The sequence below is a fragment of the Protopterus annectens genome, chromosome 6.part0, assembly GCF_019279795.1.
Source record: "Protopterus annectens isolate FY-2018-M chromosome 6.part0, PAN1.0, whole genome shotgun sequence".
Classification (NCBI taxonomy): domain Eukaryota; kingdom Metazoa; phylum Chordata; order Ceratodontiformes; family Protopteridae; genus Protopterus; species Protopterus annectens.
The window spans coordinates 1,834,185,474-1,834,210,170 of NC_056737.1; positions in this window are offsets into that span (position 1 = coordinate 1,834,185,474).

A 24,697-nucleotide genomic window follows, 5' to 3' on the forward strand; every position below is an offset into this window, starting at 1 on the left:
GGAAGTGGTTGGAAGAGACCACCCGTTACCAAACCCTCATTGCTTCTCGACAAAGGGGGTAAGATCTGGTTCCCCCTAGTTTGTTGTTGTACCAGACTACTGACATGTTGTCTGTTTGTATTGCAATAGTCCCTAGAGGAAGAAAGCTCTGCAAGACCCGCAACACTAAAAGCACCACTCTCATCTCTAGAACACCGATATGCAGTTTGGTCTCCTATGACAACCACGTGCCTCAAACAGTCTGTCCAAAGTAATGCCCCCCCCCCCCACCCCAACTGGGATGTGTTTGTGATCAACATGGCAGTGGGGAGGAAGAAGGATAAACTGGTGACCTTCCTCAACATTTCTCAAGTGAAGCCACCATAACAGGGAGTCTTTGTACACTTGAGACAGTTTTATAGGATGACTCAGTGGGTAAGAGTGTATTGACCATTGTACTGCTAAAGTCCATTGAAAAATTCCCATTTGCTGCACTTCAGAGCAGTTTTTTTTGTCTCTTGTAGCTCCTTATGGGTCGTGATTTAAAGCTAAAAATTTTAAATATTTTTTCTCTTTATCTTATAAGATTCTTCCTTACCCTTTTAAACAACTTTTTTGTTATTTTTTGGATTCTTTGTGAATTTAAAAAAAACTTTATACCAGCTGGCATAATCTCTGACCTACCATTTTTGGTAGTTTTTTTCTCTTTCCATTCCTTTCCTCTCTATCTTAAAATAAAAAAGTTTATTTTACCATAGTTCTTGTTGTTCTTGTGTGCCTGGTACACATTTTTCAGTATGGCTGATAAGACAGATAAACCAACTGGGTTTAAAAAATGCACTTCCTGTGGGCATAAAATTCCACAGGGAGTGTATTTACTGTCTAGGCCGCAGTCATTTGGATATGTCTTGCGATATTTGTTCAGGCTTTAACGCACAAGCTGTAAGTGACCACAGAAAGTAGCTTATCCTTAAGGGCCTTCTTCCTCAATGGGCTACTTCCACTGCTGAATCTTTTAAAGAATCGGGTTCAAACCCTCACAGAAAAGAAAAAGGAGCTCAGTGAGCACCGAAAGCACCCTCATGTATCGTCTCCTAGCAAGGCTGCTTCCAAACGTCTGGCCAAAACTTTAAAACTCTGAGCTCCAAGGTTCTCCCCAGAGCCCATGTCCCTGAGACTAAGGTCTCCATTTCTTCAAGTTACTCCAAAGAAATCCTCCAGACCTCCCTCCACTTCATTCTCCATAAGATCTTCCCAGAGCCATTCAGAAAGCAGAGGTGGACAGGATGATGAAGATATTCCTCAGGATGCAGATTCAGATGGTGGTTTCACCTGCTCTGTCCCCCACTGGATTGATGAGCCTCCAACCTGCCTTTATTACTGTGATAATTCCTCCGATCTGACCTCCTGTTTTGGAGCCCTTAGATCTAGAGGTACTCAGAGTCGACATGTCTGATCTGATGACCTTACTCTCCTCGACCCAGATGACTTCTCTGATCTGATTGACTCTGACCCTGTTGGAGCATGATTGATTGCAGAGTTGAAGTGTCAGCGTCTGATCCAAGGAGTTGACCTTGACACCAAATATTTTGGAGCCGTTGCTCCCCCTGAGAGCCTCAGCACTAGATAGCTCAGCTCCAATTCCCCCTTTGGGGCATGGGATCTTTGAAGGTCAGACGTTATCTGCTCTGAGAGCTGTGGCTCAGGAGGGATTGCCACTTGCATCTCCTGGTCCTTCTGCATTTGAAGTGGTGGTGAGGGTCTTCTACCAGGCAAGAACTGTTTCGACTCTATCTCCTTCGGCTCATACATCTGTTTTCACTTCTGTGCCTGAGTCTGCTCATCCTCCACTTCAAAGACAGCTAGCTGCAAAGAGCTTCCAAGCAGGTCCACCTGTGGAGCTAACCATTTCTTCCAATATCTCCACGGAACACCCCATCTGAGGAGGTCCCTCTCAAGAGATTGTGCCAGAGGTGGCATTTGGATTCCCCTCAGAAATCATTGACAGAGAACACTGATTTCTATGATGGGGAAGGATCCCCAAGATCTCCATCTGGTGATGTCTCATTTGGAGACATCCTTCAAATCCTGCGCCAAAGAGGTGGTTGGTCTACCCAAAGCCCTTCTCAAGAGGAGTCAGTGTTTCTGGAAGCCTTTGAGTCTCCCCTGTCTACATCTTGGGCTTTCCCTCTGCGGATGAGCTTATAGACCTTGTCTCCTGCAGGGCATGGAAGGAGCTGGAGATAATGTGGAACCCATACCAAAAAGAGCTGACAGAATTCTCAGTGCCCCATCAGACAAGCAACACTGGGCAAAGGGATCCCCTGTAGATGCCATGGTTGTTGCGACAGCCACAGAAAAGGAGCTAGTGGAGCAGAGCTCCACTGTGTATCTCCCTAACAAGGAGTCTAGATCTTAGGACAGATTTGGCAAGCATGCTGATGCATCAGTGACCTTAACACTGCAGTCGCTAAACTATTTGGCCCATTTTACCAGGTTACTGCGGGACTTACTAAAGGAGCTCTCTAACACTGCCTGAGGATCCATGTTTCCAGAGGAACAGAAATCCTTTTCCTCAAGAATGGCCAACCTACAATCCATCTCGAATATAGGTTCATAGGTAGGTACTAGGCTATCTGCCTGAGGGCATTTATAAGCCTAGCCAAAGTGTGTCGGCTTTCGCCGCCCAATTGATTAATTAACTGATCCTCTGTTAAGCAGAGCCAATGAAGTGATCCCAGGGGTGTATTTTCTGTTACCCATCCACTTGTCAAGGTTTCTCTTGAAGAGTGTTAGTGAGGGGCTCTGCCTAATGTAGTTTGGAATTTTGTCCTAAAGCATGGGGAGTCTCTGTGACAATAATCTATCCCTCCAGCATGTTCTGTTTATTGTTGTGGTGAGGTTTAGCTCACTAGAGCGCATGGCTTGCAGTGACTTGGATTTCTTTAGGTGGAGTAAGTCCATCAATTCTGAGTTGGACATGGCTTTGTAAGTCAGGCAGAGATCACCTCTGAGTAAGCAATATGCCAATGAGTACAGCCGAAGTTTTTTCAGTCGGGCTGCATAGGACATATGTTTGAGCTCAGTAATCCTCTTGGTGGGGTACTTTTGTGGTCTTTCCAGCTGTTGGAAGTGACTTGTGATGTACATCCCAAATTGATGGGTCTGATGAGTGACGTGTAGAGGGGCACTATAACCTCTTTATTTCCAGATGCTAAGCCTTTAGTAATTAGATGGGACACATGGAAGAAGTTCCTAACTACTTTGGTAATATGATTGTCAAAGGAGAGATTACTATCTACTTGGGTCTCCAGATCTCTTATTACCTCTTCTGTATTAAGGGGGCTGCCAACTATGTGGTAATTTCTGGGTGTTTTGTTTTTCCCAGTCGGGATGACTATGCATTTTTTTGGCATTTAGCTTGAGGCCTTGACTTTGACACCAGGTGTCCGTCTCAGTAAGGCCCCTTTGGAGGATGTCCGTGTCAGCCGGAGAGTCAGTTATGGCACCTAGTTTGCAGTCATCGGTGAACTTGGTTAGCCATAGTCCTCCTGTGTTTGCCTGTACTTCTGAGAAGTATATGCCAAACAGTAGGGGTCTCATGACTGAGCCTTGCAGGACACCACTTGTGACTGGTTTAGAGTCAGACCCAGTGCCTGCTATTATTACTGTGTGAGTTCTGTCTGTAAGCCAGTTGGCAACCCATCTTGTGACATATCTTGTAATACCCGAGTGGGGAATGATGTCGAAAGCCTTGGCGAGGTCAAGGTAGGCTGTGTGAACAACTTTTCCCTCATCTATGGCCCTGGTGACTGTCTCGAAGAAGTCAAACAGGTTTAGTAGGCATGATCTGCCCTTAACAAAGCCGAACTGGGTCGGGTCAAGTGTTTGGAGGTTCCCATTGTCTTTGTTAATGAGTTCCATGATGATGCGCTCCATAGCCTTGCAGACCAGGCTAGTCAAGCTTATGGGGCGATAGTTACCAGGGTCAGTTGTGACCCCTCCTTTGTGGAGTGGAATAACCGTTGCTGTGCGCCATTCTATAGGCACATAGCCTGTGAAGAGGCTGAGGTTGTACAGCGTGTTTAGGTGGGGGGTTAATTCGTTCTGTAGTTCATGCAAGATGCAGCTTGGGACACCATCTGGCCCCATTGGCGCTGTGTTTTTGGCTTTTGAAAGGGCTGTTTTCACCTGTGCATCTGTGATTTCCGGGACACTACACTTTTCTGGTATTGTTGTGGGCCCTTTTGGGGGTGAGAGGGGGGTGAAGTTTGCACTGAATCTATCTGCCAGGATGTTGGCAGTATCAGTAGGTTCAGTATATGTTGTGCTATTTTGCAGTAGTTCAGTGCATATCTGTGAGTTGCCACTTAGATTCTTAACATAGCTAAAGAAGGCTTTGTGGTTATCTTTTGAATCCTTGGCTATTTTTCTTTTGAAGATAGCCTTGGATGTCCTTGAGGTTAAACTTGCATGCTGCAGAGGGTACCCCAAGGTCTGCAGTTTCAGGCATTGCCATAAAGAGACATGCCTGAATGCAGCTTTGTGATTTTGCAGAACCCTTCAAGGTGTCATTCATCAGTGCTTCTTTTGATGAATCATCAACAGTGAAAGAGACTCTCTCCTGAAATGAAACGGATGGAAAGACCTTGTCTGTCATTGGAATCCAATTCTCTACCCAATCAAGATCATTTTCCCAGAACCAACATGGAGGTAAGAAATGGTTGTTCAGAAAGTCACTTGGTCCTTTCTAGGAGTCACAGGGAGATTTTTTTCCCTCAGAAACAGAGGGGGAAATAACTGTAATGGAAGATGCCACCCACTTAGCAGAGGAGGACAAAAGCAAGGATCACGAGAACCTTTTTCAGACAGATACTTCTAGCACTACTGAATGGTTGCCCAACTGTCACTCTCTGGAGGCAGTCAGGAGGGTGCTTATCCTTATACTTAAATGCCTAGCTAGCCATTACAAATGACCGTTGGGTGCTAAGGATCATATCCAGAAGATATTAAATTCTCTCTTTCAAATCTCCTACTCCAAAGAAAAATCCCCCTGGTGTTCCATCCAATCAGAGGGAGTCAGCAGCACAAGGAATTACAAAGCTGCTAGACAAAAGACTCGTCCAAAAGGTCCCACCAGACCAAGCAGGATCTGGAATTTACTTAAGATTCTTTTTACTGCCAAAAAAGACAGGGGACCCAAAACCGATCCTAGACAAGTCTGTAATGAACTCAAAATTCTGGGTGGTCATGGTACTGTCGATTATACCTCGCCTACAGAAAGATGACTGGATGTGCTCAGTAGACCTTCAAGATGCATCAAAATGAACAGACACTCTCGAAGGTTACTGCACTTCCGACTGGGAGCCAGCCATTATCAATTCAGAGCTCTGCCCTTTGGTCTCACCACAGCTCTCAGGGTGTTCACTAAATGTATGGCAGTAGTAGCATCTCACCTGAGACTGCTTGGATTCAGAGTGTTTCCTTGTCTAGGCGACTGGCTCCTAACCACATCAGCCAGGCATCTACTTCTACAGGCCAGACAATATCTCATACACCTGGTGAGCACACTAAAGAGCACGATAAATACCCAAAAGTCTCAGTTACAACCAGTCTAAGTAATAGACTTTATAGGGACACATCTAGACACACAAAACTGTTAAACCTTTCTGCCTGCCAATAGAATTGTGTCCTTGAGACTGCATGTCCGACAAATTCTAACCATTCCTTCGCCACCAGTAGAATTAATTCTCTGAGCACCAGGTTCAATGGTTGCAGCCATAACTCTAATCCCAACTGCTTGCCTTCACATGAGAATTCTTTGATGGACTTTCATATTACATTGATCATTACACCATTACCCACTAAGTCATCCTGTAAAATTGCCTTGAATCTGCAAAGACTCCTTGTTATGGTGGCTTCATTCAAGAGATGTCAAGGAAGGTCATCATTTATCCTTCCTGCCTCCAATGCCACTTTGACCAAGAAAGCATCCTAGTTGGGGTGGGGTGGGGGCATTACTTGGGATGGACTGTTCAAGGCATGTGGTTATCACAGGAGACCAAACTACATATCAGTGTTCTAGAGATGAAAGCAGTGCTTTTAGCATTGCAGGCCTTACGTACTTCCTGAATGCTGGACCTAGAGCCAGATTTATCATCTCTTCCATCAGGCCAAACTCACCCAGACCTAAAAGGCCTGAAACTGACTGCATGGTTTCTTCAGTTCTGATGATAGCTAGGCATTGCAGGCTGTCCTCCTCAGTTAGAAAAATCTTGGTATCTTCACATAAAGCTTCCACCAGAAAGGTTTACAAAAGCAAATGGAAAAGCTTCTCCATTTGGGCTCATGAGAAATATTTAGATCCCTTTTCCACTCCCATTCCAGCAGTTCTTGACTTTCTTGCTATAAGTTTTCAAAATGGAGCAAGCTACTCCACCGTCAAAGTGCAGCTGGCAGACATATCCAGTTATCACAGAGGTAAAAACTATTCATCCTTAGCATCTTCCAAATTGTGTAAAGCATTCCTGAGAGGTACTTTCTTATGTAAGCCTCCAAAGACCCCACTCTTCTGTGAGATATCACTATGGTTCTACAAGCTCTAGTTCATTCCCCTTTTGAACCTTCAGCCAAAGTAGACTTCAAATTTTTATCTTGAAAAACTATATTCTTGGTGGCTATAAACTCTGTTAGAAGAATCTCAGAACTACAAGCACTTTCCTGTGAACCACCTTACTTAAAATTCTACGACGACAGAGTCACTTTATTTACAAACCCATCCATTTTGCCAAAAGTTGCTACTGAAAACAGTATCAATCAAACCATCAGTCGTCCAGTCTTCTTTCCTAATTTCAAGAACAAAGGGGAGTAAACCCTTCACCTTCTAGATGTACATAGACAATTCTGTTTTTATCTGGACAGAACAAAATCTTTCAGAAACTCTGGCCAGTTGTTTATTTCTCCAAAGCAAAATTGGGAAAGCCCATTACCAAGACAACCTTAGCCAAAGGGATAACAGATTGCATTTCTCATGTATGTTCTAAGAAAAGGCATCTTACCGCCTGCACATCTGAGAGCACATTCCACTAGATCAATTTCTGCCTCAGCAGCCTATTGGTTTAAAGTATCTGTGGATGATATTTGTTCAGATGCCTCCTGATGAAATACTCATACTTTTGTTATGGGTTACAAATTGGACATAATTTACAGAAATAGAGCATCCTTTGGTTATGTGGTGCTCTGAAATATCCTTCCAAAATTTTATGTATTTATTTTATTTTACATTTGTTTACCAGGAAGGTCCGACTGGACAGAACTGCCTGTTTTCAGCAGAGGCCCAGGGAGAAAAGCTCCAGAACAATTGCTAACATACTATACATAAGATGTTTACACATTCAGTTATAAAAATATAGCAGACAATAACATATGATTGCATAAGATATTTACATAAGCATAGTGGTTTAAACATACAGTTAAAAGTATAGCAGGTAGTAACATATGATGGTTGTTCATATAGTATGTTTAGTAGAGATAATCTTGAGGATGTACTGAAGACAAGACGAGAAAGGAAAAACTAAAAAAGGAGGAGAATATAGACAAGTTCATATGAGGTCCATTGACATTTTAAAGGAAAGCTTTTCAAATTAGCCTGTGGGAGAGTTAGTGGGTATAGATGGGGCAGTGGGGAGTAGGCGACAGTGAGTTGGTAAGTAACGTGTGATAATATATAGTGCATCTGTGGGAGTTTTAAAGAAGTTAGATAGTGGGTAGGGGAAAGGAGTTAGAATATGTCAGCCAGGTGCTAGGCAGTTGCATGTCCAGGAGTTGTTTATGTGGGAAATAAGCTGTTTTGTGAAGATGGATATATCAAGTTGTACCCTGATTTGTAGTTGTAGGGAGTTCTAAGCCTTGGCAATGTTACTAGAATACAGGGAGTCACCAGAGATGTAATGCTTTTTGGAGATTGTGATTAGTGCCTTGTTAGTGGATCTAATTTCTCGGTTATTGGAGTAGAGGATTATCAGGTCTTGTACGGCTGGAGTTTTGTCAGGTTGGTACAATATTTGGTGAGCTAGAAGTTGATTTATAGCTAAAGTGTTAGAGTTGAAGACAGGAAAGTTGTTTAAGGGCGTGACGGTGGTGGGTGCTGTAGGAGGAGTTTGTGGTGAATTTTGCTATTTTGTTGTAGCATACTGATAGCTTGTTTAAATCACTCTTGTTTAGATTAATTAGGAGAAGCATACCGTAAGGTAGAGAGAAGATGGGTATGAGCTAGGGTAACTTTACAGTTGCTGGTTAGGAAGTTTTTACATTTGTAAAGAGTACGTCGTTTTTTTTGTTGATTTTGGTTACTGTATGAGCTATGTGTTTGTCAAATTTCATATTGTCAGTAATGATCCCTAGCAATTTGGTTTGTGTGATGGGGGAGATAGGGGTATTATCTAATGCAGAAATAGAGAATGGGGGAGTAGGTGCTGCTGCTTTGGAAGGTAGAAAGAGCGTAAGTTGGGTCTTTTTAGGATTTAGTATTAGCTGGGAGTTTGTTAGCCAGGTTTCGATGGATGTAAAGGCTTCTTTGGTCTTGATTTGAAGTTGTTGGAGGTTGGGGGCAGAGCAGATTAAGTTGGCATCATCAGCGTATTGAACCAGGTTTGCTAGAGGGGTGGCTTTGTGAAGATTACTTGTAAATATAGTGAAAAGTAGGGGTCCTAGGATTGATCCTTGGGGTACTTCTAGTTTTACAGGAAGTAGAGGGGAAAGGGAGTTTTTCCACTGAACAGCTTGTTGGCATTGGGAGAGATACTCCTGAAATGATAATAGAGTGGGGGGAGTTAGTTTTAATTCTGAAAGTGATGTTATTAGTTTTGTGTGGGAAACTGTATCAAATGCTTTTGATAAGTCAAGGAAAACTGCAGACACTAATTGGCCATTGTTGCATTGCATATTTGCTAGGTTACTAAAATGGATGAATGCAGTAGTGTTATGGCTGGGGCAGAATCCGTGTTGAGTTTCAGCAAGAAGATTGTTGGAGAGGAGATGTGTTAGGACCTGGGTGTGGATACATTTTTCCATATTTTAGCCAGTGGGGAAAGTATAGTTATAGGGCAGTAGTTTGTTAGGTTAGTGGAGTTTCCCCCTTTGTGAATTGGTATAATGTAGGATATTTTTCAGAGAAGTGGCACCTTTTGTTCTGAGATTGATCTGTTAATTATTATAGAGACTCGGTAGGAAATGGCTTTAGAGGCTATTTGTAGGAATTTGGCAGGTAGTTTGTCTACTGCTAAGGTGGTGGGTTTAATTCTGATTAGGTATCTATAGATTGTGTAAGTTGGTACAGGTTGAAGGGTGAAGGAGTTAGCGTTATTTGATGGGATGTATAATATAGTGGGGGTTGAGGAGTGTGGGTCTGTTAATAGCTTTAAAATAGAGTTGGTAAAGAACTCATTGAATTTGTGTGGCTGTGTTTATAGAGGAGGTGTCTATGTTTAGATAAGGAGTTGGTGATATACCTGGTTGGAGAATACCGTTTATAGTGGCCCAGAACTTTTGTGGGTTGGTATTATGCTTAGTTTGAATTTCACTATACTATTTTTATTTGTCTAGTCTTATTTCTTTATTTACAGTGTTTCTCAGTTGTAAGATTGTTTGCCTATTAGGAGTAGTTTTGTTTTTGCACCAGGTGTCCCATGCTTTGTCCCTTTGTTTCATAAGTTGCCTAGTGCTCTTGGTAAGCCATGGGGCATAGATGGTTTTAGTGCGGACCTGTCTTGGTGGAGCAAATTATTTAAGAAGGCCTAAGAAGATAGTGTTGAAATACTCAACTGCTTCATCTAAAGGATGTGTTAAAAGAGGGGACTAGTTAGAGTGTTTAAGGGCTGTATTAAGGTTGTCAGCCCTGAAGTTTTAAGTGCATCTGATGTGTTTGAGAGCTAGTTCTAGTGAGTATAGTTTGGTCTCTGATGAAGGTTGGGAGGTGGTCGCTTAGAATGTCGGGTAGTGTACCAAAATTATGGGTGGAAGATGGGCATCTGGTGAGAATCCAGTATAGTATTGATGCTTTTTTTGTCTACCCTAGTAGGGGTTTGTATAAGCTGTGAGAATCCATAAAGGTTAATATAATTTGAGGGGTGGGATGATTTAAGTGAGGTCCAATCAATATTGAAGTCGCCCAGTATAATGGTTTCATGGAGGAGGGTTTCTGATGTCCATTGGAGAAGAGATTCTAGGGTTCTGATATCTCTTGGGGGGATATATGATCCTAAGATATTTAGCTGTTTTTTTCTGTATTTAGTCTTACCTTAGCAAGTAGGATCTCTGCATTATTAAATAAAAATGAATTAATATAAATTAAAAAAAAAATAAAAACATAGTCACACTAGGAGTCCTTTATGATGGCAATCTGCATCACTCTACTGCATAACCAAGAAATCCGAATCCTGTTGGTTCAAATCCAGCTGGTGATAGATCATTGCATTGCATACTGTATGATTTTTGAGATTCTTCACTTTCTCACAGCCAGCAGAAATGCTAATCCCACTAGTCCTAATCCAGCCACAGTCATTATTACCTTCTGTAGTGTGAGATCATAAGGTTCTGCTTCTACTTCAAAGTTGTGTTGGAATCCAACCATGATACCTCAATAAGTTCAAGGCTGTCAAGGTTATGGTCAAGCACAGATGTTTCACTCATATTTTAGGACACTGGTGCCCTGTCCATCTCTATGTTAGGATTTAAGATGGCATATTGTTTTAAACATTTGGAGATGAACCTCTTCTTTATTGCTACCAGCATGGCATCATCATAACCACAAAAGGCATCATTATAACTAATACTGTTATGACTTCAGCATGTCTTGATGATTGTTCATTTGGCAGTTCATGTGTTGGGAAAAGAATGAAGTTCCTTTTACAAATATCTGAACTGCAGTAACATGAGTAGTATATTTCAAACGTTTTATCTACATCTGGAATACAGGTGTAAGAAGGACATTACAGTTTCTGATGTGAATCAGACCAGCATCCCATCTTAACTTGTTGCAGATGTGTAGTCAGGTATAGTAAAAAATGAAGTAAAAGAGCAGGCATTTTTCAGTGGCTACAGCTCTGAAGGACAAAAACTGGTAAGAAGACTTACTCCTATGCTACTATCTGAAAAAAAGAAGAAAACGGAAGAGTTTTAAATATTGATTGTAGGGTAACCAACAGAGAAGTGACAGATGCCTTCACGTCTTCAAAAACATCTCATGAGAGCGTGTTTGATAGTTCCTTAATTAGGTCCCGCTGTAGTCTCATGAAGTGTGCCAAACAGTTCAGTGACCCTAAGGTAAAGGTCACTGAAGCATAGACACACTCCCTGAATCTGTCCATCTCCTGCAACTCCTTGTTGGAGATGAAATATCCTTCCAAGATAAAAACACAGTCACACTATGAGTCCTTGTATGATGGCAATCTGCACCACTCTACTGCATAACCAAGGAATGATGATCCTGTTGGTTCAAATCCAGCTGGTGATAGATCATTGCATTGCATACTGTAAAACTTTTGAGATTCTTCACTTTCTCACAGTCATCAGAAATGCTAATCCCACTAGTCCTAATCCAGCCACAGCCATTACTACATTCCATAGTGTGGGATCGTAATGTTCTGCCTCTGCTTCAAAGTAGTCTAGGAATGCAACCATGATATCTCAGTAAGTTTGAGGCTGTCAAGCCTGTGGTCAAGTGCTGATGTTTCACCCATATTTTGGGACACTGGTACCCTCTCCATCTCTAGGTCAGGATTTAAGATAGCATGTTGGTCTAAACATTTGGAGATGAACCTCTTCCTTATTGCTTCACAGCATGACACCATCATAACCACTACAGGCATCATTATAACTAATACTGTTATGACTTCAATATGTCTTGATGACTGTTCATTTGGCAGGTCAGGTGATGGGAAAACAGTGAAGTTCCTGTTACAAAGATCTGAACTGCAGTAACATGAGTAGTGTATTCAAAACCTTTCTTCCACATCTGGAATACAGGTGGAAGAAGGACAGTCTAATTTCTGATGAGAATCAAACCAGCATCCCATCTTAACTTGTTGCAGATAATGTAGTCATGTGTAGTAAAAACTGAAGTACCAGCACAGGCACTTTTCAATGGATGTAGCTTTGAAGGACAAAAACTTGGAAAAAGACTTACTGCTATGCAACTCTCTGAAAGAAAGAAGAAAATGGAAGAGTTGGATAGCAATTGCAGGATAGCCAACTGACAAATGGCAGCTGCCTTCACCTCTTCAGATACAGCTCCTGAGAAGGTGTCTGATAGTTCCTTAATCAGGTACCTCTGTAATCTGATGAAATGTGCCAAATCGTTCAGTGACCTTAGTGAAAAGGTCCCTGAAGCATAGACCCACTCCCCAAATGTGTCTGTCTCCTGAGATTCCTTGTTGGGTGGATGGAGAGAGGAACTTTTCTCTGCTATGATCATGGCATCAACAGGCACACCCTTGGACTAAAACTATCCTCTGGAGCTGTCATGATTTTGTTGGGCTTCTTGGGTATTGGCTCAGTGGTGTCAATATCCTTCCATGCTCACCGAGAGACCAAGTCAATGAGCTCGTCAGCAGGTGGGGTCACCCAGGAGGTAGATGAACAGGTACCGAATGCTTCCTGGAGTACAGATTCCTTTGATGAAGGGTTGCTGGGTTTCCAGCCAGCTGTTTCCCATAGGGACCCTTCACCCTCATCAAAATGTGTATCTTTGATGACAGATTCAGGGGAATCTAAATGCTTCCTCTTGCATGTTCTCCTCCTAAGGACCTCCTCAGTGGGGCACTCTGGGGAGGTGTCAGAAGAATTGAGGATACCCTGATGGGAGGCCTAGGGATTTGGTACTGGCTGTCCCTGTGGAGAGGGCATTTGAGACTCCAGACACAGAGATGGTACTGCTGTAGACAAACGATCTGAGGGGTTATACATCATCTTAGTCAGGGGTACAGACAGGACTGTCTCCAAAGTCCTAAAGGTAGACCATCCCTGAGAGGGATAGGACCTCAGATCTGATAAGCAAGTCTCTGATCCATGGTTCCACCCTGCTCCGAGGACAGCTGTCTCAAGGCTGAAGTCAGAATGGAAATTACCATTGCCAAGGCTGAGAGGTGCATAGATGGTTCCAAAGCCCTAGGAGTTGACTGAAGCACCTCAGATCTGTCAGGGTTTTATCTGCTCTGAGAGTTCTCCAGATCTGACTGATCTGAAGAGCTCAGAACAAACCCTGGATTAGAGGACAAAAGGATCCTCGGATCTGAAGCTGACTGGCCCGAATTACTTGAATCCAAGGGCTCCAAAATGTTGAAAGGAGTCAGAGGAGGAACTGACAATGGTGGTGTTGTGGGTGTATGGGTCTCCTGACTTGATGTGGTAAGAGCAAGAAGGTAGCTGACTGGCTCTGCACTGAGAGGATTTTCCTCACTAACCTCTCCAAATCCTCCTCATTAAAGCTTCTAGAAGAGTGAGTGGATAGCTCTGAAGGAGATCTTGGCCTCTCTAAGAAAGGGGAAGGGACCCTGGAGGGAATTGGGTCCACTGAGGGGGGGAGCATCTTGTTCTAGGTAAAATTGCCATATCACGGTTGGATCCAAGGTGTCTTTATGTTTTAAGGATTTTGGATCTGAAGAGGCAGTCAGATCTGAGGATTGTTTCTTTATAATTGCCAGATCCAAGGATGAAGTCAGATCCAAAGGTTTTGGCCTTTTCTTTTTCGAATCCGATGGAACTGATGGATCCAAAAAAGCTCTTTTTAATAACTTCTCTAAAGCTTTAGAAGAAACAATCAAGGTGCTTGGAGACGTGGGAAGCACTTTCTTAGATTTCTCTTTAGTAGCCCCACCTGAAGCTTTGCCAAAAGATGATGGGAGTAACCCCTTCAAAATTAATTTGTTCTAACATTCAACCAGAGCCCTTGGGTTGAACGCATGACAAATGCCACAGTTTTCTTGGAGCTGGAGAGGGGGTACAAGACAGTAAACACAAAGTGTGTGTGCATCAGACAATGGAATTTTCTGACCACTTCCACTGTATAAACTTTAAACCAAAAACCTCAGTGAAGACTATAAAGTTTGATTTTTTTTATTAAACAAAAAGGGGGAGAAAAAAATGGAAACAGGAAACTACCTACAAAGGTAGCAAGAGTTATAACAAGCGTAAGAAAAAAGTACTGTTCAGGTATGCTAAGAAACGGACAAAAAAATAATTAGAATACAAGAATTAAGAAAATATTACAAAAAAAAGTTTTCACTTATCCAACTTTCAGCTCGAGAGTCTAATAACCACATCTTTTTATAGTTAAAGTATACATCAATAGAGTCACAAATTCTGTGACTGACTCAAGGATAACCATAGTGTAACACATTGCGATTGATTCCTTATTTGGTGTGAAACTCTGCATTTATGTGGACTGCCTTTCTCCTGCTCTTTTGTACTATATGGTACTTTTATGTTTGTCCTATGTACTTTTAAATCTCAGTAGTTAATTCTACTTTTCTTGCTGGAGGTCTGTAGTATGAAGCCATCAGTCTTTGAATGAAAAAAAAAATCACAGCAGTCCTCCAGGCCTTTCCCCTTCCTGTTTCATATTGTGTTTTCTTGTGTTTACATGCATTTGTTTTGGAAATATAATCCTTGCTATTTTTTCTGTGTTATAGTACATTGTGTTGTTTGTCACTTTTTCCCCTCCTTTGTATAAGTGCTTGATTTGTTAACTATTTCCTTGTAACTTTTGTGGTACAGTCCACATATTACTGCCACTTTTGATTTATTAACTTGTTTTTGGACTGCTGCTATTTTCTGTGTCTTTCCTAATATGTAGTCTAAACTCTGGTTACAATGTTCAGTTTTGTGTCTTTCAGGCGGTCTGTATTGATAGCCATCCTTCTTATATCCCCAGCCTACTATGTGACAGTCTTACTGTGGTTTGCTTTGCATTTAATGACTGAACATGATCATTTTCTGGGTCTGACTGTTGATTTGTGACTTTGTTCAGAGTATACCACTGATTTATTCTTTTTCTTAATATTAACCCTGGTTGCAGTGGCCTTTACCATTTCCAGGTAGCTTGAGGTTATTTCCTATTTGCTCTTGCCCCTCTTATATGTTGACTGTGTTGCGTATCATTGTGAGGTCTGAAGATGTCTGTAGAAAGCAAAGTCATTTACCAGTGCTGCTTATGAAGACCCTGAGTAGAACTAGATCTCCTTCTTCTTTTTTGTTATTCATGTTCCTCATTTCTTGCCTTTTAGCCAGCTTCTCATTCACATCGCCATTCACTTTAGAGCCATACCCAAGTTTACTGATTTGCTAAATGACCTTCACATAGAAACATTAAACAAAGATCTTGCTGATATCCAGATCTAATAATGTACTGAACAGGCATCAGACAGGAACAATGTTGAAGACGTCTGTATGAATTAAAGATGAAACTGCTTAACTGCACATACTCGGTATAGTCCAGTGTATGTTTATTGTTTTATTTTAGTCTGAGAACCTGATAACATTATTTTGATATGAATTACCCTTAGTAAATACATGCTATATTGGATCAATTGCACCACTGAGCTTAACAGCTTAACTTCCCAGTCATTGAATGGAGACTCTGCAACCTTCCATAAAACTTCCATTAGCTTAGCAATCTGTATATGACCATCTGCTGATCCACTTTCATTGTAGTGCAGGGTGAGTTCATGCACTTCTTTGTTCTGTGGATACTTCCTCATCACTTGTGATTGGCTGGCTAAGATTGTTGGTGGACATTACTTTGTTTGTTCAACAGTTTAGCAAAACTTACTAACTCTCTACATATGTTCATAGGTTCATATGTTATGGAAGCCAGTGTTTAGGGCCTAAGGCCCTTATAATGCACTGACTCTGTAAATTTAATTCTGAAAGCTCTGTATTATCAAATAATCCACTTTTTCTTAAATTTTTAACACATTTTTTGAGATATGTATATTATAGTGGCTACAATCAGTTTCATATTCTTTAGATAACCTTTTGTACAGATGAACACAAACATTGATGTTTTTGTTTTTATGAGAAATATGACTTGAATATACTTCTAAATTCAGTAGAGTCAGCAGTGATACAAGACTGAAAGTGGTATAAACTAAAATAGCCTTGCCACAAAAATATCTAGAGCAAAGTGAAAACAAATTTAATTTTAAGCATCTGTCATGATAAATTAGATATTCTGCTGATGGAATATATTTTGTAAATTTCCATTGAACTAATTCAAATGTACCTCCTGTGTGCATTCGGAATGAGTTATTATATTCTAGTAGAGTTTTTTTGTAAGCAGTACAAAGCATGGCAATATTTTTATTATCTCAAGAAGATAGATTTAAACCCAAGTTCCATATGTGTTAAGGTCTTCTAATATTATTCAACATGTTTCTCAAATGATAATTTTGACTGCAGTGGAGACCAAAATGTTTGCCCATTCAGTAATATATTTTAAATATCTCTTTACTGCATTCATATCACTGTTTAATACTACAACAAATCCAACCTTGCACTTGTCCAAGTACTTGTTTATTCAGCATAATTTATTTGTAGGTGTTGTATTAAAGGCATGGTTAAATAAGAGGGCTGCCAACACTGAGCCCTGGGGCACTCTGAAAATGTGACTAAATAGTCCGAATAAACTCTTTGTACAGTAATGTAGTGAGATCATCCTGCAAGCCAGTTGTCAATCCATTTAATTAAGTATGGATTACAATTGTACATTTCTAATGCTTTATGTATTAAATAATGGAGTAAGATGATATTTATATATATATTTTCCTACGTTTTGAAGAGAAGATGTTGAATTTGTATCAGAAAAATATCTATATCATGGGGAACTTAAATGTTCTTCAGGCTCAGTATGATATAGCTTGTCCAGAGTAGGGTTAAATTGGTAAACCCTAGGTGGTGGGATTGTATTGTCTAAATCTGTAGTTGGTGGAGGACAGGTGAAAGACAAAAGGTGGAATTATTTGAAGAATGGAGTAAGAGGAAGTGAAAGCCAACTTCCATATAGTCCCTGCACAGATGAACCTTTGATGCAAGTCACAAATATCACAGCATGGTAAATTAATCTCTGAGGGAGTACCAGTCCCTCTAGTGTGTTCATTCAAAATGCTGCATTCATCTTTGCTCTTCTAAAATGACATTAAAACAGAAAATACAGTTTGTTTACCTTTAGTGGTTAGTGGTCAGCAGTGGGTAAGCCGTAGAGCTCATAGTCCAGTTTAGTAGTGAGCTTCTACTTCTCTTGCATCCAGTCCTCTCCTAAAAGTTATTCGTTTTTCTCACAATCTGCACTCCATTTTGTAATCTGAAGTGTGACAGCCTGCAGCTTTAAGCAAAGCAGTGCCCTTTCACTTCTTCACAAACTGTCTAAGGTTTCCTAAACTCCATTCAGGCTTTGCATTGCTTGCTCTGCCTTTCTCCAGAGGAGCAATACATATTTATTTATTTCTGTTTTTATCAAGTGGTTAGATGGGCTGAACGATCCAAAGACCCTTTTTTGCCACAAACTAGTCCCACAGGCTTCAGAGTTAAATCAGTTGCAATTTATACCATAAAATATGCAGTTAGTTTGTTCTACATGCGAACAATAAAGCAGAACAAAAAATTAAGCAGGAAAAATATGCAGAGGATTTGAGGTTAGACCTGCATAGTTTGATTAAGACGCTTAATACCCAGTAATAGACATTACACATTGTAAGTCTATTGGGTAGCAAACTGAATTATTAAAAGTTATGGTCCAATATCCTAGACCCAATAAGCATTATTTACAAAAATTACCACGTGAGAGCGATGATATTATATGTTAATTTAAATAGTAATTATCTAGTAATACAGCTCATCTAAGGTTTGATGACCTTCCTTGCATTTGCATCTGGACAGTCTAGCATAGTTAAAGCAGTACTGCTGTCCTATTATTAGGCTAAAAACAGGCCATCCACATTGTAATAGTTTGGCTGTGCCTACAGTGACTTGCCTAGCTGCTCTGGCATACGTTTCCTGTAAGTGCAGAGTCACTGAGTTGCATGTCCACACATCATGTAATGCGTACTCGAGAAAGTCTTTCTGCTTTGACTTGCTTCCCTTTGGACTTATGCTACAGTCTTTTTTTTTAAATTGGCCTCTAGACTTTAGAACACTGTCTAATGTGCAGCCAACACTCAAGCTTTTTTTGTGTTTTACCCACATTTTTGATCACCTGTCCAAGTGAGTCCCCATTTTGGAGTGGTAACAGAGACTCTTTATGTGATTTATCTGTCATTTAGGGAGACATACCATGACATGGGCAGAATCAGACATTATTAAGGCAAAATCTGTTCTGCTTTCATCTTTTGTGGACATGAAACCTTTTGTACTGTTTAACTTTGGGCTCAAATCAGACCCAGCACACTATTCTTCATTCAGACCATCATCTGTTCTTTTACTATAACATTAGGGAACAAGTTCCCCTATGACTGAGTCTAACCCAGTTAAAGCCTCAACTGGGAAAAACAAACTGGCGGAAACATTACTCCTACACCTCTTTTACTTAATATACTAATTCCACATCTGTACAGCTGTGGACAAAAAACCTAAAAGACAGAAAACTTCAAATCTCTACCCCTGCAGATAGAAATCAGGCTGGTAATTATTCCATATGGTGAGCAGCAAGAGATGCCTTTCCCATTGGGAAAGTGTTCCCAACAAGTTGAAATGTTATCCATTTACACCTGACTAAAGGGAACATTCAGCATTACATCCACACATAATCCAGGCCTGATTGCTTTGAAATCTTCGCCTAAGACTTATTCTTTCAGTTTCTGAGTCATTGGTTCACTTTCTGTTGTCTGAAGCTGTTTTATGGCCATAACAAAAGATATTGACATATTCAATGTTCAAAATGACTAAACCATCTTTTTCATTTTTAAAGTCATTCCTAAATGGCTGAGTCCCCCAAGACTATGCTTATTTCCTCTTGCATCCCATCCATTTTCATGTCTTGTTCTTGTTTTGCACATTGTTGGAAAACATGCCAGTTGTCCTTATTATTACAGTTTTTAAGACACTGTCTTCCAGCACATGTCTGATGTTAATCAGTGCAATAGCTTTTGCAATGTTAATGGACTGACCGTTCTCACTCTCTTATTGATACTGTAACACTAAACCAGAAAATTAGTCATGGCACCACTGTCCTTTCTTTTGTTTCATATGTCTTTATTTGTTGCATGTGAACCTGTAGAAACATCATAATTAAGTACATCATTTTCTGGAGACACACTGCTGATTGGGCCATTTTCCACCTAAATATTCAGAATCCAGAACCTCTTGCTGTTTGAGCTGCATAATCCATGACTTCTGTCTCTGTAGCATACACAGAGTTCTCATTATGAAAAAAAAGTCATGTTCACAAGTTAGGCACTGTACATCACAGATCACTGTTTGGCTTGTACAGAGTTACCTTCAATCCCTTCTTGCATCATATTCTGTTTTACAGGTCTAGCTTCAGCAGTAAATTTTTCTTTAAACACAAGCTGTAGTTTTGCACAGTTCTGTTGAAAAGGAATATTTGTTAACACATAATGTCATGAAGCTATTCAGTTCAATACACAGACTGTCAAAGATTCTCAATGTAAGCACATTATTACAATAGTATCATGATATGGAATATCTCAATATAGAGAGATTCAACCATCATCACAAATACAAGCCTTTTTATACTTTCTAAGTAGAAAAAAAAACATAAACTGGTTTAAACAAAGTTCAAAGCTTTCATAACTGTGATAAAACACATACATACATACATTGCCAAGGCTGAAAGGAGTAAACAGGTGAAAAGTATGCATATGGGAGGATAGCTTAAAACATTTCTCATGCTATTATCTTGACATGGTTTATGTGTTTACTTTCAGCAAGCTTATCTCTATTTACATTTCATGCAAGTGAAAGGTACATTTCTTTCAAGATTACTCGATTAAAAGAAACACTTACCATCCACTTGCTAAGCTCTGATGAGCTCTAACATAGGTCAAACTGTGCTTTAGCTGACAAAGGAATATATCAAACTTTTGCAGTACTTTTAAACTAAAAGTAGATTAAAAATAAGCATTAGAGTAATATATGATGCTTTAAGGCATCACAGTCCCAGATTTATTTAGAATCATATCATTATCAAACATGTAAGTTGGAATGTTTTTGCTCAGGTAAGATTACTTTTTCATGCATACTTTTCCTCACTAAACAGCACATCAGCAGATTTTTGTTAACAGAATATACAAGAGCTATGAAAATTATGATAATAACAAAAGTAATTAAAGTTTGTATTATACTACTAACAGCATTTGCAAATATATTACCCAACCACATAGACAAGGTCCAACTTGACTCAGGTTTAGTCATATTAATGGTCAATTGTTCCATAAAATCAGCCACCTTATCTTGTTCATCATGAAAGTTTGAAACAAAAATACAACACCTTTTTCTGATCACATGGAAAGCCTCTCCCTTTGAGCCCAGTACATAATCAAGAGCTATTCAGTTTTGTAAGGCAGTGACTCTGACTTTAGTTATTTCTCTATTTGCCATGCGAATGTGTTCAATGTCTTATTAGCTGCTTCAGCTGAGTCACTTCATGCATAATTTGCTGTATGACATAATGCAAAGAACAGAAATCTTCTGCTAGCTCAGCAGGGTATATGACCCTGTTATTTATTGCATAACCTTCCAGCAAGTACAGAGAAAGAATGAAAAATATCTGATGTCATCTGTCCCACATAACACCCAGAGCAGTTTCTGGGTAACCAGGGGTAGGCATGATCTCCACAGATGTAGTAATGATTGTCCAGCATTCCCATGCCATTTCCCCAGTCATTCATCTTCAATCTAAGCTCTACCAATAAAGTCTTATTGCAGACGTTATTGCAGTTGCTGTAACCTGATGTGAACAGCATAAAACAAACTTGGCTACCATGGCTTGAACGTGCAAAACTTTTAATATAAAAACAATAAAAGCCAACAAAAGTAGGTAAGTGCTTTCATGGCTGATAGCTACTTCTTCAGACTATAAAGCCTCAATGAAAGTGCTTCAGTACTTAAAATACAAACTAACCAATCAGAAAACAAAACAAGTCACATGTCTCCTACTACAGATGAGGTAACCTGAGCTATTCAGAGAGCTCCATCATAAAAACTTCATTCATTAAGAGGTAACCAATAAAATCAATGCCTCAAGCCATGTGCTCACAAGACTGGTTTGACAGGTAAAGTATCATTCAAACCAGGAGACAAATCAGCTTTAAGTAAAATGATCTATCTGAGCTCAGTACATTCCATAATATTTTTAATGTCACCCCCTCTAGTGGTTCCATTCAATAAGCTCTAAAACGGTAACTTTAAAACAATGCGCAGGGCCAAAGTCAACAGCATGTCTAACTAAAGCATTTGTGGATTTCTGATTCCGAATGTCACCTATATGTTCTAGAACTCTCTCAACATTTTGTTGTTTTTTCCGACATAAAAGCTACTGCAGACTTAGCACTTGGTATAATAACTCACATGTAAACATTTACAATCAGCATAAAAATCTAAATAAATTTGATAATTCAGACAAGGGTTTCAATGGAGCTCATAACCCAAATATATTTAAATGCTTGATAGGATTAGCACAGAAAAATGCCAGTGCAATTAGAGTAGACAGATCTGACACATTTAGATCATTTGTAACATAATTCTCATTTGAATGATTTGTTGTTATGAAAATAAAACTTGGGTAGAGTTCCAATGACTTCTCGATTGTATCATCAGGCATAAACATTGGTCAATTCTTCTTTATGATTTCACACATCACTTCTACATTACTGGAATATGTAAGCACAATGTGAGGGGTGGCAGTATGCCTAACAGATGAACAGGATACAGCATCATGTTCTTTGAAGTATGGTTGTGTAGTGGTATCCCTCATCAGGCATACCTCAATAGCCACTTTGAGTACTTTTGTATGTGAATAACCTCTTGACATAAAACAATCAGACACCTGATCCAAAGCTTCATCAGCACTGCTATCCATGTTGTGAAACCTCAATGTTCTAAGAAGCTGTCCTTTCAATACATTCTGAGTTGCATGTTTAGGATGCATACTGGTCTTGTGTAGGATGTTATTGCTCTTACATGGCTTTTTGTAAATCTTAGTCTCTGCCCTGCCAAATGCATCCTTTACAACTGTAACATCTAAGAATTCAGTAGAGTCCTTAGAATAGTGATGAGTAAATCTTAAAAATGTTGTGGTGTGTAAGTACTCAAGGAAGGACAAGAGGCTATTGGACATACCTCTCCATAGTAAAAGAATGTCATTAACAAAACATCTGTAATAACTAACGTTATCAATAAAAGGATTATTAGAATAAATATTCTCATATTCCCATTGTGCTACAACTAGATTTGCATAGGAATTGGTACAAACCGTGCCATTGCTACCTGAACACACTGCAGATAAAATTCATCTTCAGAAATAAACGCATTATTCTCCAGAGTAACTTCAAGAAGCATACATGTCAGCATCACTTTGTTTGTGGAGAGATTGCTGCTTCTAGACAAAAATACTCTAATGCATTCAATACCTAAATAATTTGGTGTAACATTAAATAATGAATTTATGTCAAGGGTAACAAGAAGCAATTGTTCAGTATCCTCCAAGTCTTTATACCATGCATACAGGTCTCATAAAAAAGCTTCTAGAACAGGGCGCAGTATTCTTTCCACAAAATTCGATAATGATTCAGTCACCCAGCCTCTACTGGAGACAGTTGGCTGCATGAGAGGGGGGGGGGGTGTAATTCAAATGTTTATGTAGCGTATAAAATAGGTACAATTGGATGCTCAATAGAAAGATACTTGTACGTATCTACACAGATTAACCTAGTCATATGTAAGTCATAGACATAAAATTCAACTTTATTAATCAAACCTTCCACTTGGTGTCTCTGGAGAGGCATAGACGTAGTGGCATCCTCTAACATTTGACACATTTTAGTTAAATAATTATGTTTGTCTGCAAGGACAGTACCCCCACCTTTGTCTTCTGAGTGAATTTCTGTACATGAATGCTCATGTAGTGTTCTTAATGCACTGTATTCACTGGAGTCATATTAAAAAAGGAGGCTTTGTTCTCATGCAAAACTTTGATGTAAGGCAGTCTCACAAAGATTGGTGGCTACATCAATCAAAGGATGAGTATTTGGTATAAAGGAGCTCTGCTTCTTAAAGAGATCCAGTTTAAGGACTTCTTGGTGAGGAAATACTAAGCTTAAATTAGTATTTCTTGCAAACAATTTCAAATCAAAGATCATATCAGTACTGTTGGACTTCTTAACCAGTATAAATGATTTTGTTCAGTAAACTCATTTGGTCACAGGTCAAATCAAAGGATGAAATATTTATAATCACCATACTTGATTCTTATTTCTTGTGTTCATCCTGGGTGTTGTGCTGTCCTAATTCAGGGAGTGAATATGCCCCCTTCGGGGTTGACTTCAGGATCACCCCTCCTGTAATCTGCCTCTATCAACCATGAAAGCACTTTCTTTTATTGGCTTTTATTGTTTTTATATTAAAAGTTCCACATTCCAGCTATGGTGGTCAGGTTTGTTTTATGCTGTTCACACTGTGTTTTTGTACTCTGTTTGCTCACTAGGACTATCTGTGCTTGCTGTTCAGTTGCTGTAACCTACTTGCACAGTTCCTTCTCTGGCATAGCAAGTATCACCTTGTGTTGATGCAGCCAATTGGTAATATATTTTCTTAGTCCACTCTATAACGTTATGCCAAGTTTGATTTACCCCATCAGTTTGCATTTCTAAATCAGTCTGTTGCACCATGACAGGTAGCATTGGAATGCCCACCTTAGCATCACAGGGAACAAATCCACACACCCAGCAGCTGGAAACATTTAGGTCAGTCATATATTGGTGCAGCATTCAGAGAAACAGGTTTTTGCTCATGTTGACTGGGAGAAGTAGAAGAAGGAGACTCAGTGATGTTACCAAAAGGAGGTGTGGCCATATTTCCTGTCGACTTGGAAGACGTCGAGCAGGGTTTTTTTGCAATGCAAAGCATGGACCCAATTCAGCATTCTGGAATACTTCACTGCAGTATGGGTAGTTAGGAGGATGAAATGAGGTACCTTCCTCTCTGGTTCCAAAGAAGATTTTCATGAGAATTTCTTCACACAAACCCAATCACCCAGTCGTAATTCATGACAGGGAACTGTTGTTGGTAGTAGAAAGGCCTCCTTGGAACATTTATGGAAAGTATGTAAGATAGAAACAAGTTCTGAACAATAATTCAACAAAGCTTCATTGGTAAATACAGTTCAGTGTCTAAATAGTGGGGAAGGAGGCATTCTCATGGGGCAGCCCAGAAGAATTTCTTGTGGGCTTAGTTTATGAGTAGCATTTACAGTTCCTTGCATACTCATTAGAGCCAGAGGCAAAAGCATCTGGCCACGTCAGTCCTGTTTCACTATAGATGTTGCTAATTCTGATTTTAAGAGTCTGTTTAGAGCTTTCAAAAAGACCATATTACTGTGGATGTTGGGGACCGTGTAAATGTAAATACATTTTAAACACAGAACACAATTTCTTAACATTTTCAGCAGTAAAATGGGTACCTGTATCATATTTAATGCTGTGAGGTACAC